Source organism: Petaurus breviceps, unplaced genomic scaffold, assembly GCF_028583685.1.
Source record: "Petaurus breviceps papuanus isolate PSGF00001 unplaced genomic scaffold, PetGlider_PUasm1.0 90638, whole genome shotgun sequence".
Taxonomy (NCBI): Eukaryota; Metazoa; Chordata; class Mammalia; order Diprotodontia; family Petauridae; genus Petaurus; species Petaurus breviceps.
Genome location: NW_027187295.1, coordinates 5,652,150 through 5,672,150, shown reverse-complemented (window position 1 = coordinate 5,672,150; position 20,001 = coordinate 5,652,150). Strand labels below are relative to the sequence as shown.

Sequence of the window (20,001 nt, the reverse complement as noted above, 5' to 3'; positions counted from 1 at the left end):
AAAAATGAATGGGAATAGAAAGAAAGAACTAACCATGTGTTAGGTTATAAAAAACCTCACAACCAAATGCAGAAAAGAAGAAATACTAAGTTGCCTACTTTTCAGATCATAATGCAATAAAAATTCATTCAGTAATGGCTAAAAGATAGATTAAAAAATAGTTGGAAGCTAGATGATTTAATCCTGAAAAATAAGTGTGTCAAAGAACAAATCATAGAAACAATTGATAATTTCATTAAAGAAAGTGACAGCAATGAGATAACATAACAAAATTTATGGGTTGTAGCCAAAACTTTATGTCTCTAATTGCTTATATCAATAAAATAGAGAGAGCAGATCAATGAATTGAGCATGCAACTGAAAAAAAAATAACTAGAAAAAGAAAAAATTAAAAATCTCCAAATAAACACCAAATTGGAAATCCTGAAAATCAAAGGAGAGATTAGTAAAATTAAAAGTGAGGAAATCATTGAACAAATAAAACTGGAAGCTGGTTTTATGGGGAAAAAAAGATAAACCATTGATTAATTTGATTTTAAAAAAGGAAAGAAGAAAACTGCATTACTAGCATCAGAAATGAATGGAGTAAATTTACCACCAATGAAGAGGAAATTAAAACAGTTATTAGGAACTATTTTGCCCAATTATATGCCAATAAGTTTGACAGTCTAAATGAAATGGATGGATGTATATCTATAAAAAATATAAATTACCCAGATTAATAGAAGAAGAAATAGAATTCTTAACCCTACTGTAGAAAGAAAAAATTTAGCAAGCCATTAATGAACTTCCTAGGAAAAAATCCCCAGGGCCAGATGGATTCAAAAGGGAATTCTACCAAATATTTAAAGAATAATTAATTATAATACTATATAAGCTATTTGGAAAAATAGGTGAAGTCTGATCAAATTAGTTTTATGACACAAAGATGGTGCTGATACATAAACTAGGAAGAGCCAAAACAGAGAAAGAAAATTATGAAAAATTTCCTTAATTAATATCAATACAACAATTTTAAATAAAATACTAGGAATGAGATTACAGAAATATATCATACAATATGACCATGTGGGATTTATACCAGATTTGGTTTACTATTATACCAGACTGGTTTAATATTAGGAAAACTATTGGCATGATTGGCATATCAATAAAAAAAACAGAAATCATGTGATTATCACAACAGATGCAGAAAAAATTTTTGACAAAATACTGCACCCATTCCTATTAAAACCAGTAGAGCACATAGGGATAACTGGAGCATTCCTTAAAATGATAAGTAGTATCTATCCCAAACCATCAGCAATTATTATCTATAATAAGATAAAGCTAAAAGCCTTCCCAGTAAGATCAGGGTGAAGCAAAGATGTCCATTATCACCACTATTATTCAATATACTAGAAATGCAAGCTATAGCAATAAGAGAAGAAAAAAATGAAGGAATTAGAATAGGTAATGAGGAAACAAAACTACCATTCTTTGAAGATGACATGATGTTATAATTAGAGAATCAACTAAAAACTAGTGGAAACAATGAACAATTCTAGCAAAATTTCAGGATACAAAATAAATGCACATCAGCATTTCCAAATATCACCAACAAAGTCTAGCAGCAAGAAATAGAAAGAGAAATGCCATTTAAAGTAACTGTAGACAATATAAAATACTTGGGATTCTACCTGCCAAGAAGACAAATCCAGGAACTATATGAACACAATTACAAAATACTTTTCACACAAAGTCAGATCTAAACAACTGGAAAAATATTTAATTGCTCATAGGTAGGCTGAACCAACAAAATAAAAATGACAATTCTACCTAAACCTCTTATTCAGTGCTATACCAATCAAATGACAAAACATTATTTTATAGAGATAGAAAAAATAATAACAAAATTCATCTGCAAGAGCAAAAGCTCAAGGATACCAAGGGAATTAATGGAAAAAAATATGTAAAGGAAAGTGGTCTAGCCAAACCAGGTCTTAAATTTTATTATAAAGCAGCAATCATCAAAACTACTTGGTACTGCTTAAGAAATAGAGTGGTGGATCATTGGAATAGATTCAGTACACATTACAATATAGTAAATGACCGTAGTAACCTAGTATATGATAAACCTAAAGACCCAAGCTTTTGGAACAAAAACTCATTATTTCATTAAAAACTGTGAGGAAAACTAGAAAATACTAAGGCAAAAACTAGGAAAAGACCAACACCTCACACTGTATACCAAGATGAGGTCAAAATAGGTACATGATTTATACATAAAGAGGGATACCATAAGCAAATTAGGTGAGCATGGAATAGTTTGTCAGATCTATGGGTAAAGAAGAATTTTGGATCAAAGAAAACAGAGAGCATTGCAAAATGTCAAACAGATAATTTTGATTTTATAAAATTATAGTTTTTCAACAAACAAAAAAAACAATCAAAGTTAAAAGGAAAACAAAAAACTTTGGAGGAAATTTTACAACAAGTATCTCTGATAAAGTTCTAATTTCTCAAATATATAGAGAATTGACTCAAATTTATAAAAATGCAAGTCATTCTGCAATTGATAAATGGATATGAATAGAATATTCGTATTCATATCAGAGGATATGAATAGAAGTTTTCAGACAAAGAAATTAAAGCTGTCTGTAATCATATGAAAAAAATGCTCTAAATCACTATCAATTAGAGGAATTTAAATTAAAACAACTCTAAGGTATCACCTCACACCTATCAGATTGGCTAATGTGATTGTTAAAAAAAAAAAAGGAAAATGACAAATGCTGGAGAGGATGTGGGAAAACTGGGACATTAATGCATTATCAATAGACTTGTAAACTGATCCAACTATTCTGGAGAACAATTTGCCATTATGGCCAAAGGCAATAAAACTGCATATCTTTTGATCCAGCAATACCACTGCTTGGCCCCTATCCCAAAGACATCAAAAAATGGGGTGAGGAGGACCTATTTGTACAAAAATATTTATAGCAGCTCTTTCTGCGGTAGCTAAGAATTAGAATTTCAGAGGATGCCCATCAATTAAATAATGGCTAAACAAGCTGTGATACATGATTATGATGGAATATTATTATGCTATAAGAAATGAAAAGCAGGATGATTTCAGAAAATCCTGGAAATACTTACATGAACTGATACAAAGTGAAGTGAGAAGAACCAGGAGAACATTGTACAAAATAATAGCAATATTATATGATGAAGAACTGTGAGTTACTTAGCTATTCTCATCAATACAATGATCCAAGATGATCCCAAAGGACTCATGATGAAGCATACTTTCTGCCTCCAGAGAAAGAACTGATACTTGTCTCAATACAGAGTGAAGCCTGCTTTCATGCTCTCTCTCTCTCTCTCTCTCTCTCTCTCTCTCTCTCTCTCTCTCTCTTTTTCTCTCTCTCTCAGTTCTTGAGAATCATCACTATAGAAATGGTAATTAAATCCATGGAAGCTGATGAAATCACCAAGTGAAGTAGTATAAAGTGTTAAAGAGGGCCCAAGATGTCCCTTTGGGACATCTATGGTAAGAGAGCATGATCTGGATGAGGAGCCAGAAAAGGAGACAGAGAAGTAGGAAAAGAACCGGGAGAGAATAGTTATCCAAAAAAGCTAGAGAGAAGATAGTATCAAAGAAGAGAGAGAGAGATAAATCTGTCAAAGTTTTCAGAGGTCAAAGAAAATGAAGACAGAAAAGGCCATTGGATTTTGCAACTAGGAGATCAATGGTAACTTTGGAGAGATCAGTTTGGTTGGAATAATAAGATCAGAAGGCAGATTATAAGAGAATAAGAAGAGAGTGAGAGAAAATAGAGTGGAAGTATCAATTGAAAACATCCTTTTCAAGGAAATTAGCTACAAAGGATAGAAAAATATAGCACAATAGAGGGAAAGGAAGGATAAAGTGATGATTTTTTTTTAAGGATGGAAGAGACATGGTCATGCTTATAGGCAATTTCTTGGAGGAGATGGGATAAAATAGAATAACTTGAACAGGTAAAAAGTTTAACCTTGGTGAGAAATAAAGATTATTTCTTCATGTGACAAAAACAAAATTATCTAAAACCTGGTTTCTTATTTTTTCATGTCATGGACCCAGTTGGCAGTCTGGTGAAGCCCATTAACCCCTTTCTCAAGTCAGTGTTTTAGATGAAAAAATAAAATATGTGAGGTTACCAAGGAAACCAATTGTATTTGAATGTAGCTATCAAAACATATTTTTAAAAGCTCATGGATCCCAAAACTAGGGATATTTGATGAAGCTAAGGAAACTCATAAATTGGATGGAGAATGGGAGATGAGAAAGGCTTCACAGAGGAGTTGGAACCTGAGCTCCAAAAGAAAAGTAATTTGAAAGGTGAGGATAACAACCATAATACACCCAAAAACTGACATTTGTAAAATGTTTCCAAGTTTACAGAACACTTTAAATCTAATGCTTTCCAGAAATGGGGAAAACTACGCAGAAATTAGGAATGTGAAATTCTTAGGACAATGATAATAATTATCCAGTTCAGCAGGAGCAATGAGAATATGAACAGTTCTCTATGAAATAATGTTACAAAGTAAAGTCTCAATAGGATAGTTGCTGTTCAGTCAGGTCTGACTCTTGGAGACCCCATTTGGGGTTTTCTTGGCAAAGATACTGGAGTGGTTTGCAATTTTCTTCTCCAGCTCATTTTACAGATGAGGAAACTGAGGGGTACAGGATCACATAGCTAATAAGTGTCTGAGGTCAGATTTGAATTCAAGAAGATGTCTCCCTGACTTCAGACATCTTACTCTACCCACTATATCACCTAGTATCACCTCAGTAGGATAGTAGCAAGCCTCAAAGACAAAACTAAGTAGACTTAGTTTATCCTTGAGGCAACAGGGAATCAGTGCAGCAATTTTTTTAATTTTTTTTAAGGGAAGGAGTGATGTGATGAAATCTTTTTCTTTGGGTCATATAATAATGAAGAATGGAGGGTAGAAATTTGAGTGAGGGAAAGCAATTAGTGTCATGTAGTTCTTTTCCCTCTCTACCACAGTCTCTGAAAGGGGCAGGAATAGTGAAAGGAAGGCTTCTTCTCTACTCAGTGCAGTAACCTAACTCTCTTGAGTCCTATGGGGACAGAGGATGGAACAGGCTCCATTTCCAAAGCTGGAAATGGAATCTGAGAAAACTGTAGGAATTAAACAATAGTCACTGACTGGGGAGTATGAGTTTAGGTGAGGTATTAGTTTGCCTAATCACTATATAATTAATCCACAGAAGGAAAAAAAAAACAAAAAACTTTGGGAATTCTTAGTCTTCAGTAGCATCAGTAACAAAGTCATTTAATTATCACAATGTGCTTATATTTTGTTTCCAGATAGTTTTCCTTCTTGTTCCAGGATAATGCGCATTTTTTTAATGAAATAAAGTATGCATACTGTTGCCATCAGTTCTCAAAAGTAACAACTGTTGGCTGGAAAGGAATGTCTCTTCAGCTAGAAGAAAAATAGCTTTTGTTGCAGATGTTTATCATAGAAAATACATTCTCCCAGAACAGAGAGTGCCCTTGGGGAAAAATTAATAAATTAAGGGCAGGGGGCAGACTTTCAAATAAAAGCTTCTATAATATTTTTGTGATCATGACTCCAGAATAAGTGGATATAAAATACTCATTAATTGATCCCATTCTCTTCCCTCCAGCTTTCTCTGGTCTTTCCCTCTCTCTTATACTTTAGTCATTCCTCTGCTGATTCCTTCCCTTCTGCCACAAAAATGCTCAAGAAGCCACTATATATAAGGAAAAAAACTCAATAATTTAAATGTTTCCAAATATCATACCCTTTTTCTCTTCAGTCATAAATTTCTGGAGAACATTGGGTTGATAGAGTAAGGGTCTCCTTGGTATGATGGGGCCTTTAGGGTTAGACTATGGCTAAGAACTCAGGTGTAGCACATCACCTACCAGTGCGACCTTTGGCCATTCACTCCACCCTGGATTGTATTCATCTGTAAACAGAGGAAATTGGGCTAGATGACCTCTAAGGTTCCTTCTTGCTGCAAGGGCTGCCAGTAGAAAGTATGTTGAATAAAAGCAACAGAGAGGTGGTTTGCATTAACAACAAACCTCTATCTCTGAGGTTGTCCAGAAGTATACCAAAGTGATAAACAATGGTAAGCTTCACTTTTTAAAGAAGAGTTGGATCTTGAAGGAAGCTGTACTTACCAGCTACTAAGTTGGACAGAGATCATTAAAAGAGGAAATAGGACCCAAACAGATGTAGTATTTTGAAGGTAGATTGAAAATCCTCTCAGTAAATAGGGATTTTCATGCCCCAAAGCAGGTACCAATGGTAAGGAGCTGAAGAGAAAAGAATAGAGGCTGGGTCAAGCAGTAGTCCTGTGCCTTCATTAATTTTTTCTCTTTTCCCCAAAATGGCAAAAATACCTTTTTGCTATCTTTTGCTTTCTTTGCGAACCTCAGCTCATTTGGAGTCCTAAAGTTCCTAATGAAATTCAGAAGAACTGTACAATAGTTGTTTGTTTTTTTATTCACCCATTCCCTACCTTTACTTCCATCTTCTGTATGTCATTAATATTGAAACTGATCAATTATAAGTCTGTGAAACCTCTGCCTTTTCTCCCTTGCTGATTTTTTTTTTGCTTTGTCTCTAATATTTCAGTCTAGAGAGCTCCCCATTGCATTCTGGGTTTGTTTGCTATGTAGAATTTTAATCCATGGGAGCCTATCTTTTTTCCACCTAAAACATCTTGAAATTGTTCTTTCAAAAGCAAGGGTGCATGGTATTTATTCTTTTCTCCTTTATCCAAAATCTAGCATGGAGAGATTCATGCCCTCCATCCCTACTGAGATTCCTATAATTTCTCATTACCATCAGGTGGTTGAAGTGGTGCTGAAATTTAAATCACAATTACTAAGGAGCCTGATGAACTGAGAGGTCACAGTGGTCTCTAAGAATGAAGTAACATGTCAAGATGAAAGCTATAAATAAGGTTCAAATTTCTAGGATTTTTTTTTCAGTACTAAGAAAGACAAGCAGGAAATTACTAGGTACTAAATGGAGCCCAAAAACAAGATTCTTTAAGAGAAAGCTAGGTTTCACTGAATACCTGAAAATGGGAAGAATATGGGAGAAATAAATATAGGAGAAATGGAGACTCAACATAGTGGAAAGGGACTAAACAGGTGCAAGCTGAAATTACTAGGGTTGAAAAGTAGCCAACAAAAGCTCCATTTGTCTCTGATTCCCACTTCTACTCCCTAACACTAACCCACATCATACCTAGTGAAGCTTGTTAATTCAGTAATGGCCTACAATGGTAAGACCATTGGTCCCAAGAGAAGGACAAGACAGGCTTGGAGCTTTGGGTGTATATCTGCCCTTGGAAACAGTTCTCTGGATGTCAAAGTTTGGGAAAGCTTCAAACACCCAATATTAGTTTTGTCTCTTAGATTAGCTATAATTCTCAGTTTTGTGTCAACTCCAATTTTGGTAAAGACGCCACCTATATTTTTAAACTAATTGATAAAAATGTTAAACTAAACAGGGTTAAACACAGATCCCTAGGTCACTCCATTGGAGACCTCCTTCTAATATGACATGGAACTATTAGAACTACACTTTGAATGTAATCATTTAAACAGTTTCAAATCAATGTAATTATATCATCATCTAAGTCACATTTCTCCGTTTTCCCCATAAGAATAGCATAAGAATCTTCATGAAATGTTTTGCTAAAACCTAGATAAACTATAGTTATAATCCTGTCGTTAAATAAGGTTAACTTGGTGTGACAGGTTCTTAATTAAAACAAGATGGTTCCTATGCCTAAAGAAAATTATTTTGCCAATTTTTACAGAAGGGATTAGAGAAGAGGAAAATAGAGTCTAAAATCAAAAATAGGAGGATATTTACAAATGAAGTATGGTGGAGTGAGGTCAATTACATGCTTAAAATCAGTGTTTGAAGCATTAAAATGAATACTTATTGCCTCTCAGAAAAGGACGCTTCTATCAGATGCCTCTAACATTTATATTTTATGTATAAACTTTCAGTGAGATCCAGGAGACAGAGAGACAGAGACAGAGAGAGACAGAGAGACACTAAATTGTAAGTAAGAAGCTATTCCTAGCTTTAACATTACCATAAATTAGCTCTATAATGTGGGACAAATTGCTACTTTGGTCTTCAGTTTTCTCATCTAACTCTGAAATTTTATGAAGCAAAGAGAGGCCAAGCCTGACTTGCCCCATATCCCCTCCTTCCTTCTCAATTGTTTTTCTATATTTTTACTTAAAAATTAGCTGAAACTGGAAATTATTTGCTATCATATTTAACCAGTCTTGCCAATATAATATAGCTTAAAAAATGAGTGTTGCTCAGTTTCTGAATGCCCCAAACTAGAATACATTCTTCCTTTTCAATGGCTGTAGCCAGACAAGGAAGTTTATTGCAAAAGTATCACTCCTTTGCAGGATATATGGTCTCCAGGTTTAACTGTGCAAGAAGTACAATAGAGGTCAAAAAGGGGGAGAGCAATGGGATTCCTTTATGTTAAATCCACAGCTGTGGAAGCCTTTGGTGCTTCAGCTAAGCCTAATAATATACAGTCTAGTTTTGTGCTGATATTGAATAAATTGAGAATATTATTTAAATTCTCAGAGCAAAATAGAAATGGAGGCATAGGAAGATTTTCCCCCCACTTTTGTTAAAAATTAAATTCCACATACTTAATGAAACTGTCTGGGTACCATGGTGACAAGAGACAGGGACATTCATAGATATAAATTAAAAGAGCTGTTATTATCAAATGATGTGCTAATAAGACAGAGAATAGAAACAAGGTTATGAAATAAACCAGTATGGTAGTCATAAAACAATGAGACAGCAACTGAATCTTTAGTAGGAAAGGTCAGCCTAAAAATAAATACTTTACTGGGAAGATTAATTGGGGTGGGGGAAGTAAAGATGACAAACCATCTATAATCAGCTCCAATAAGGTGGCCATTGTATCATAATGTATGGAAAAGGATGACATTCTGAAACTGACATTAATAAATGCTTTAACCACTGCAATAGAAACAACTGTGAACACCATAATGGAAGGGGGTGCTTTTGCCTTCTTTGTATCTCCAGCTTAGCATAGTGCCCAGCACAACAAAATCTTAATAAATACTTACTGAATAAATACTGACTAGAATCGCATTAAAATTGCAAGCAACAGTCTTATTGGTATAATAATTGGGTGCATGAAAAGAAGAATATGCAATAGTATAAAACATGGACGAAAGGGTGTAGGGCATGGACATCAGATGACCTTCACTCTTATCTGAAATGGACAAAGGAGGGTCAAGCACAAATGGTTTAGTATAGAAATACAATGCACACATATTGCCTCTCGGAAAAGAAGCATCAAACTCAAAAGGGATTGCAGCAAAGATAGGGAGGAAAGTTTAAAGTAGTCAGAAAATGTTGAGAGGGAAGATAATATGAGTATTATAGTAGTCACAAGCAAAACAAACTTCCTGATCCTTGAAGAGGGATTAAAAGGGGGTAAGAAAAGAACTAAAATCTAAAAGAGCGATTAGATTGTTTCTCAGACAATTGGGGGATAGCTAAAGAAATTGTGGTATGTGAATGTAATGGAATATAATTGTACCATAAAAATGGTGAATGAGATATTTCAGAGAATCTTGGGTAGTGTGAGTAGATGCAGTGACGTGAAACAAAAATTTATGCACGGAGAGATATGTAGTGAAGGAAAAGAACTTCAAAAAACACTAGTTAGTACAATGATCAATTATGTTTTCAGAAGACCTATAATGAAATATATTACCCACTCCCTGACAGAGAGGTAATGGACATAAGGTGCAATGACATATATTTTTGGATATACCCATTATATGGATTCACTTTACTTGATGATTATTCTTTGTTTCATGGTTTGTTATTGTTTTTTCTCTTTTAGTTGGAAAGAGAGGATGAGGGACATGTTGAATTTGAGATCTCTGGGATTTCAGTTTGAAATATATAATAGGCATTGGGTAGCATGGAATTAAAGTTCAGAGGAAAATCTTGGGTTAAATATGTATATCTGGGAGTCATTGACAAAAAGAAAACAATTAAACCTATCAATGAGTGTGGGAGCTTGGACGAATCACTGGAGTCACCTCCTGGATGTACTGTGAGCCCCTATAATTGCAATTTCTGCTATATTGGTGAAATAAAGAAGATATATTTACAGCACTAAAATATCACTCAGTAGACTATTTATAAGAGAATATGGTTAGGAAGAAAGTATTAGATAGTACTGCTTCATATTCCTTCATATTTACATCATGACAAGTATAATTGTCATATTGGAGTTGTTGCTGATGAAAAATTAGGAAGCCATGTACAAGAGTCTCAGTTCCCACAACTCTACAAATGAACGATTTCTCAGGTACTGGATCATTGGAAGACAGCTTTTTCTGTGCAGAATTTCCCTAAAAAGAAGACAATTTCATACATTGTGTCTCATCTTAATGACTTTGAAGAAATTATTCCAAGTTCAAATCCATCCTCTCAAATTGACATAGAGAGAGCTATTTATTTACTCGGAATGGCCACCAGGAAGTTTTCCCTCTTGTCACTTGTTCTGAGGGATGGCCAACACTAAAATAACCAATCAAGGTTTACATATTGATGATTAAATAATTTTTTATAGATAGCTAGATGGGAGTATAAAAAACAACCACTTGCTTTGTATACTCTTGAGTAGACTAAAAGTGTTTTTATTAAAAGATACTTGTTTAGATTTCAGAGAACAACAGGTCCTCCTAGAAGCTAATCATTTCAGAGAATTTCAAAGAAACTTGGAAGTCCATGAGAAAGAAGAAACATATATATATATATATGATTAAGGAGCTGTTTAAGATTTAAAACAATTAATTTGCCAATTAAATATGAATTATTGAAACCTGCCAGCCTCCAAGAAAGAACAGATATACAAACATACTCAGAATTTAAGAAGCTCCTAAAATGAACTCCAGAAATCCTCAATCATATAGTTTGAAATAAAAAACTCTTTGAAAGAGCCCTCCCCACCTAGTATAATAATGAAATTATAACAGTATACTACCCCCCAGAGAGGATTTATACCAGTCAAGACCAATGTGAATCAGAAAGCAGTGGACCAGTTTTTTGCACTCTATGTCTTTCAGGGTAGTTAGAAATGCCTTTAACTCCTCTAACAACCTAACATTCTCTTGTAAACTTGACACATGCCAAACTTCAAATATATCAACTTCCTCCTGTTTATATTATTAATTTTTCTCCAGCTAAAAACTATGCTAAGAAAAGAAGGGTGAAGCTGTGGTCAGAAAGCTATCAAGTTCCCTAGACTCTTTTACTTGCAATACCACAAATCAAAGAGCCTGTAATTCACTATTCAATTACAGATTTGAAAAGAGTATTTTCTGTTGAGGGCAGAAATACTTATGCTTGACTCATTAAAAGAAGAATGGTGGAAACAAGAGGGACTGGGTATGACAATGACATATACCTTGGAACATCTGACTCCAAATTTATGCCATCATAACCTGCTTCCAACTCAAATGGAACTATTGCCTATAAAACCACTTCAGCTAGAGATGTGACTTGAACAAAAAAAAGTGATACTGTTGTTAAACTCAACACCTCTCCTCCTTGTATGGCTCCTAGAGAAAACCTACAAACAATAGTTTCTCACTTGTTCAAAAGAGTCCTCCAAAATTATCTGTTTTTCTGATATATATGAATTTGTTGATACATACATACATTTGTATACATATTCATACATACAGAAGAAAAGACAAAGAGTAAACCAGAACTAATTTCTATAACAGTCAAAGAAGGAGAAAAGATACTTATAAATCCCTAGACTACAAAGCACTAACTATTGAATCATACACCTCATCAATAACTCATGATGTATCTTCTGATCCTGGTAGAAAATATGAGAATAATTTGGATCCTTTGAGCCACTTTATCATTCTGAGAAACAAACATACACCCATCCTGTTAGAACCTCAAGTTGTTATGGATGATGGTCAAAAAGTAGAATCCAAAATGCAAAGCAAAGAGGAATAAGCTCTCTTGTAGAAAAGAGTCCTGCTTTTGTAGAGTGTTGTCCCCTGAGAAAAAGCAAGAAAAGGAAACAAATAATGTCATTGAAATTCAAGCAACTAATAGTCAGTGCCAGGCATAGAGTCTCTTACAAGCAGTAGCTATTACTCTAGTAAAAGATCTTGCTTGCCCTGATAGTCTTCCTAAATCAAACTGGAAATTTGCTACTCTTGCCTTTAACCAAACTGTATTTTTCTTAAAGCAGCAAGAAAAAAAATAATAAATGATATTTCTCTTCAAGGTAAAAATGATAAAAGAGAAATAATATTCAAACAGGCAGCATGGGTACATCTTTCAGTAATAATTTGTGACCTCCTCTTAATGTGTACCTTAGACACACCATAGGGATAAGTACTAAAAGCAAAAAATGTCTACAAAAACATGTTATATTCCTGTTTGGATAATATTTTGGAGACAGCTTGAGATTGTACAGTTTATCAGGAAGAAAAAGCCTAAAACCAATCACAAAAAACAACAGATATATTGTCAGATGTTACATTTGCTACAAATGAACCATACAGGAGAACAGCAATTTAAGGTTAATAATTTGTATAAAATGTTCTTTAAGCAACTGGAATTCAAATTCAGATTAGGTGCCAAAATTTCTTAGTTTAAATAATCAATTTATTAAACAATTTTTAAATTAACCTTTTAAATTAGGAAAGGGATTACTTTGTAGTGTTGTGAACCACTGAGGAAATCTGAGTCCTGAAAGAAGTCACTTAGTTCCTATGAAAAATTTTCTTCCCATGCAACTACCGTGTTTCCCCGATAATAAGACCTATCCCGAAAAGAAGCCCTCCCCTTACTGTGTAAGATTCCTCTAAAATAAGCCCTCCCCCAAAAATAAGCCCTATTGAGATTGCTACTGTAGTGAAGGTGATCCCCTGCGCTACACGCTACATTACAGTACCCTCTGTATGCACCGTCCCCCCCCCGGTGAAACACACGCCACACTCCAAGCTGCATCCAATCACAGCTGCAGCAGTGAGCGCGTCATCCTCTTCTTTATTGAATTCATTATTGAATAAAGGTACATTTTTTTGTTCACATTTACCTGTTTATTAAAGTTGCTGTCAATGTTCATTAAAATAAGCCCTCCCCTGAAAATAAGCCCTCTGGTGTTTTTCTGTCCAAAAAAAATAATAAGACAGTGTCTTATTATCAGGGAAACACGGTAACTGGCTTAATTTTTCCAGTTTGCATAGTCTGGCTCACTGAAAATGTGATTTGCATTGTAGGGAAATATCATCATTCACAATGAAAATAAGAATAACTTTTACTCTCAGCATTTGTATTAGCTTCTATATATATATGAGAGATAGAGTTGTGTAATAGAATCAGAACATTCAAGGGAGTGCAAGTCTTGTCAATGTCACTCATCAGCTGTGTGTTTTATGAGCAAGAAGCTCTACCCCTCTGGATTTCAGTTTTCTCATCTGTAAAATGCAGAGAATAAAAGTTATACTAACAACTTGAAAAAAAAAAACCTATCAATGTTGATGAGGTCACCAAGCATGAGAATGTAGAGAGAGAAGAATAGGGAGACTGGGGCATGGCCTTGGAGAACACATGTGCTTAGAGAATGTGATCTGGAAGATGAACCAATAAACGAGATGTTAGGTAAGAAGAGAACCAGGAGAAAGCAGTGTCATGGCCCACAGAGGAGAAGGTATCCATGAGAACACTGTCAACTATTTCAAATTTATCATATGTTGAGAAGGATCAGGCCTAGAACATCAACAACAACAAGAAATTGGACAAAAAACAGCAATTAAAAAAAACCCTTTAGAGGATGTGAGTTACTATGGACCTTTTTTGTCATTAACGACCTGGGTTCAATTCCCTCTTGCAAATACTGGCTATGTGACCCTGGACAAATCATAATCTCAGTGCCCCCAAGCACTAACACTATACCTTGCAAAGAAAATAATAGTATAGGAAGTTATATGTACTAGTCAGGCATTGCTACAGCAAGTTCCTTACTAGGAAATTCTTATTCCTATAAAATTAGAGGTCAAATAAGCAACATCCTAAAATATAATCTAGAAACAACAGACAAACACAAGACAAACAAACCCCCCTCATTCCCCTCCTCATCTCTACCTATCGAAATCCTATCTATTGTCCAAGATACAGCTCAAATAGTGATAAGTGGATAATAAACTATTATAGTTAACATTTATATACACTATGTGCCAGGGACTGTACTAAGCACTTTACAATTATTATGTCATTTGATCCTCACAATAACCCTAAGAGGTAGTACTGTTACTATCCCCATTTTACAGTAAAGAAAACTAAGAAAAATAGAGGTTAAGGGACTTGCCTAGGATCTCACAACTAATAGGTATCTAAACCTGGATCTGAACTCAGATCTTCATGGTACTGAACTTGGAGTAAGGATGACATCGGTTCAAATATTATTTCTGACACTAGCTATATGACTCAGGGCAAGTCTTGTTACTGTGTCTCAGTTTCCTCATCTGTGAAATGAGATGACTAGACCTGATGACCTCTAAAATCACCATCATATCCAAATCTATGATCCTATGAGGCTCCATGAAGCTTTCCTTAAGCCATCTGTTTGGAAAAGATCTTTCCTTACTAAAACTTTGCATGGCAATTTGTCTTATTCATTTGTGGTCTTCTTTTTCAATTTTTAATTATAGTTCTGTGAATGTGTGTTGTGTATCCCTATGAGAATATTTAGCTCCATTAGGGAAGAAATCATCTTATGTATCTCTGCATTTTCCCCACGTCTTCAGCACAGTGCTTCATATGTTAATGTTTGTTGAATTCATTAGAACAATCAAGTTAAATTGAGCTTGATAACTAGATTTTCCCTATGTTCTCAAGTTACTAAGCTATATATCTCATTTCAAAATCTCAGTTTCTAGGGAAAAAAACAAGACAGAACTATTTCATCCAAATATTTCATAGTTTTTTTATTAAACACGTAGAAGCTTACAAAGTGAAATACTGTAAGATAAAGGAGTGGTAAATTGATCCCTGAGATAATTGCCATTCAGAAAATGCCCTGTATATACTAAGTAGATGACATACTACCTATTAAAAAAAACTCCCCCCCCCCCCAAATTAAGTATTTTGCTTGCTTTGAACTTGTTATAGCAATGAGGACACAACATATTTCCTGGGTATTAACATCAAGTTGAAGTTAATGATCCAAAGAATGTCTGCCCCTACATGATCATTAGTCCTTAAAGGTGCTGTTCTAAATTTCTTTCATTGTTCTTAGCCACATATTCTTTTCTTTAAATATTTTCTATGCAGTGTTCTAATTCTAGAATAGCTGAGCTAGAAGGTATTGTAAAGATCATCGAATCCAAACTGTCATTTTTCATGTGAGGAAACTGAGGGTTAGGACATTTCAATGTCATATACAGGGTTTCATGACTAGTCTGTAACATATCCTGGATGACCTCCTATTCACTACTCAATGCTTTTCTCCCTGAACCACACTAAACTGTCTCATACGGAAAAAGTAATTTAATCCCTTAACTATTCCTTCAGATCCTCCTATGTTTTTAGTTCAAAAACTAAAGTCATCTGGAAAAGATTTTCCTTCTACCCAATTAGACTTCAAGGCTGACTACCTGATTAGGTAGTGAATGGGAATTATTGTCAACTGAATATATCACTACAAACCTTAACTGCGCAAATCTTCATAAATGCAATTAAGACCTATGTAAATTCTTTACTAAATATTATGATTTTTTTACTTTAGGAACCTAATACTATCCTTGTATTTGAGATGATGTCAAAATTTACTTATGTGTATGAACCCATCATAGAAGAATATACCTAAAGAAAATAACTTTAGCCCTTAAAATATTTTTTTGCTGTCATACTAAAAAAAAATGAGTATAGACTCTAGGTAAACTAACATGAAGATCAGAGGAAGAAATGCAGAGATATTATGTTATAAATATGCTACATATATGCATGTGCCCATATATGATATATAATTTATAACATAAATAACATATTGCCATAGGCTGCATTTTACAAAAAATAAAAATAGCCAAGAACACAAAGGTCATTAAAATTATGGTAGAATAATCATTGGGTTTTTTTAATCTAATTTTAAAAACCTGTTACTATAGAGAAGTGGAGAAATTGATTTCTGCTTATCATGTAACCATACATAGAAAGTGAACTGGAGCAACTACCTTCATGAAATAAATAGATAGATAGATATAGATGTAGATTGATAATTTAAGTTTGAAAAGAACATAGAAGCATAGAAGTTCACTCTTTTTCTACTCATAGACTTTCTTCTGTTTACATTTAGTGATGTTCAGAATTGAGAAATTGAACCAATTCATGTCTATATTAGTGCTCAAAATACACCAATTCCCCACTTAGCTCTGGCTTAGAGTAGCGTACACAAACAACAACAGAAAACCACCCATATCCACTAATGGAAACATCTTTTTATTTTTCAAAAAGCAAAGGATTTTTCTATCTGACAAATCGCCTTATTAAAGAGGGGGAAAATATACTTTTTGCAGCCTTCATGCTGCCATTGTATAAATTTTCAGAACAAATGAATGCTATGCATTTCCCACATGCTCCATATTATTCTCTGAATATAAAATGAATGCTGAAATACAGAGACTGTCAAAAGATAATGCCCAAAAGACACTGTCTGCTTTCAATGAACAGCCTTTCCCTTTAGTCAAAGGTTGATGACTACAGAGAGTTCACCAAGTACCAGTATGGATGTAAATCTTCCAGCATGAAGTCAGAGCCTGATTTTATTGTTTCCTCTCCCTTCTGCCACTCTGTGGGTCTTGCTTTGAGTTTTTCCTCCTGGCTCTCCAGAGAAGAATTCAGAAATTGACGTAATTACAGATATTTCTCTTTCCCTTGTCAATCAAAGTTACTTCTCTGGTTAGATGAATAATGTATGCCATAAAAATTATAGACAAGCAAATAGCTTTGCTTTGTTTATGATATTGACAAACCTCAAGATAAAGTGCATTTTACATAGTATAGGACTACAAATTATGCATGAAAGAAAATAGTGGCTCAAGGAAAAGGAGGGTGTGGTTAAGGGCTTAAAGTATGTATGTGTATGTGTATATACACATGCATATATACATATATGTACACAAACACACATATATATGTAAAAATTTATTCTTTTCTTAAGCTAATAATGTATTTCATCAACTAGCTGCTACTGTACTCATTAAGTTTTTTGCATATTCAAAGAATATTTAAAGAAACTATTAACTTGCAGAACAAAAAATGCAAACAATTTTATTTAGCCTTTGTGAGGTTCAAAAAGTATCATTTCAAAAGGTATTAACTGTGGCACATTACTCAAAATATATGTCTCCTTAAAAAGCTTTACCAAGCTATAGCTTAAGGACATTTTCACAAGTTCACTCTTCTTTTTCCACATTAGAGTAAGGAAAGTATTGAAGGAGTGACATGCAGTTTTTTTTTCCCTCATTCCATTGTTTTCCTATTTACCTTATTTCTCTTTATTCCCTTTTATTGACACAAATAAGGTGAGAGACCCAGTAGAGGAGAATTTGATCTCAAATTCCCACTGTTTGCAGAAGCCAGGACTAGCAGTGCTAACCAGGAGTGATACTGGACTGTGGATGTGGATGAGGAGGAGCTAACACATGCCCAGTAAGTGTAGTATAGCAGGGAACAAAACCATTCGCAGGACAGCAGAGCTGGGGAACCACACTGTGGCTTAGGAGAAGAAAAAGCTCCCTGAAGTTGAAGCCTCAGGGAAAATTCAAAAAATAACAGTAAGGAAGACTTGAGACCATTTAATAGTTATTTTTTTGGACCCTCCTGGCTCAGAGTGAATGTAAATAGTAACTGTTCCTCTTCTGGCCAGCAACCCTGAGGGTCTTTGCCTCCCAGTTTGAATTTTTGTATTAATTAAAGTGACTATCCCTTGAATTACTTTATTTTTTTTAGAAGGGTATGACAAGGCATAGAGGTTAAGTGACTTGCCCAAGGTCACACAGCTAATAAGTGTCAGAAGCCACATTTGAACTCAGGTCTTTCTGACTCTAGGGCAGGTGCTCTATTCTCTGAGCCACCAAACTGTCCCTAAATCACTTCTAAAAGAGGCCTATTCACTAAACAAGCATTGCCCCACTCAAAGTGAGAAGTTGAAAAGACCTTAGCTTAAAAGGACCAAAGTCTCCCAACGCATTCAGATTAATATCTGACCACCGAACCCAGATGGCTCTGAAGAAAAAAGTAAGGCTGCTGACCTTGTACATCCCTTCCTCATTCAAATCAAAGTCAATTTCAAGTCATGTCATCATCTCATGTCATGGTCCTCTTCGAGAACAAAGGACTAACCACACAATATAAGAGCAATGTTTTCAAAACGTTGAGTGACTAAGTCATTTTGACTCTTACAAATACACACATTAAAAATAAAAGACATATGAAGAATGACACTATCTACATTCAGAGAAAGAACTGATAAAGGGTGGGTAGGTAGAGCAGTGAATAGAGCACCAGCCCTGAAGTCAGGAGGACCTGAGTTCAAATCCAGCCTCAGACACTTAACTAGCCCTGTGACCTTGGGCAAATCACTAAGCCCCAATTGCCCTGCCCTCCTTCCTCAAAAAAAAAAGAACTGATAAATAGAAGTATGTATAGAATAATTTTATATATTATACCTATTTGTAGTTTAATGGTAGCCATCTCTAGGCTAGGGTAGGAAAGGAAGAGGGGAAAAAAAGGAAAAAAGAAATTTACATCATAACTTTGTTGTATATTTGGAAGAAATAGCAATTTGTACATGGTAAATTTGCAGTTTCATGGGCAATCACCTTTTTTTCATTGTACTGTGTTATGGAAATGCTAGTTTAGTTCCATGAATTGAAAAATAAAATGAATTTTTTAAAAATTCAAAATGAAAAGCATGTAATAAAGCAGAATAGCAAAGTAGTAACAAGGCATTAAATCGAGCAAAAAAGCTTCCCCAACACCAATACCTAGGTGATTACTGTGTATCCAAGGCAAATTAATGCAAGTCAACTCCATTTTAGGGCACAGGCAGTTTAAATTCATGTATTAGTTTTGGAATCTGAACTACTCTAATCTCTTTCCATTTGGCAGAGTGGAGAAAATGAAGTTCACCTGTGAAGCTGACATCTGTGGCCAAGATCACCATAGAAAGTTTGAGCTTCTCTCTGTACATGTTTATCACTCATCCCCATGGTACTCCAATCATCTTCTTTCTGTTTTCACTGCATTACCATGCAAGAAGGAGAAACACATCCTATGGCAACATTTCCTGTAACTTTCTTTTCAAACCTCATGAGCTACAGAACATTAAGCATTATCTTCTGAAACCTTTAGTCCAGAGCCTCTTTCTCAATGAGAGAGGCCTTGTAGGCTCTATAGCACTATAGGGTATGTAAAGAGAGGCCCCACACATTCAGACCTAAGAGTCCACCAATAGAGTGACAGACTTTCATTGTGGAGAAGAGCTCTTATGTATTCTAACTGTATTATAAATAACTAAGTAAAATCTTATTATAGGTGTCCTTTTTATTTGGACAACATATGATTTCTGCAACGCGCTGTTGTAGCAAGCACCCCAGCATCCCCAGGGTGACTGCCAACACAGGTTCTTAGATCTGCTTTTCTAAAAGAAAGCAACTGAAAATGGGTTAAAAATCTTGCTTTAATTAATAAAACATATCATTTACCTAGTTCAGTAGAAAAAGTCAGCACCCCAAACTTCAGAATATATGGACAGGTTACAAGCAGAAGTTACAAGAAGACAGAGAAATAGATCAAGCAGACAGGCCTCCAACTGTCTGACTATTACAT

General features: G+C 34.7%; 1 pseudogene; it reads left to right on the top strand.

The window, feature by feature from the left end:
- Window positions 1-4,296: 4,296 nt before the first annotated feature.
- Window positions 4,297-15,979, top strand: LOC138143348 (protein shortage in chiasmata 1 ortholog-like; annotated as a pseudogene).
- Window positions 15,980-20,001: the final 4,022 nt, after the last annotated feature.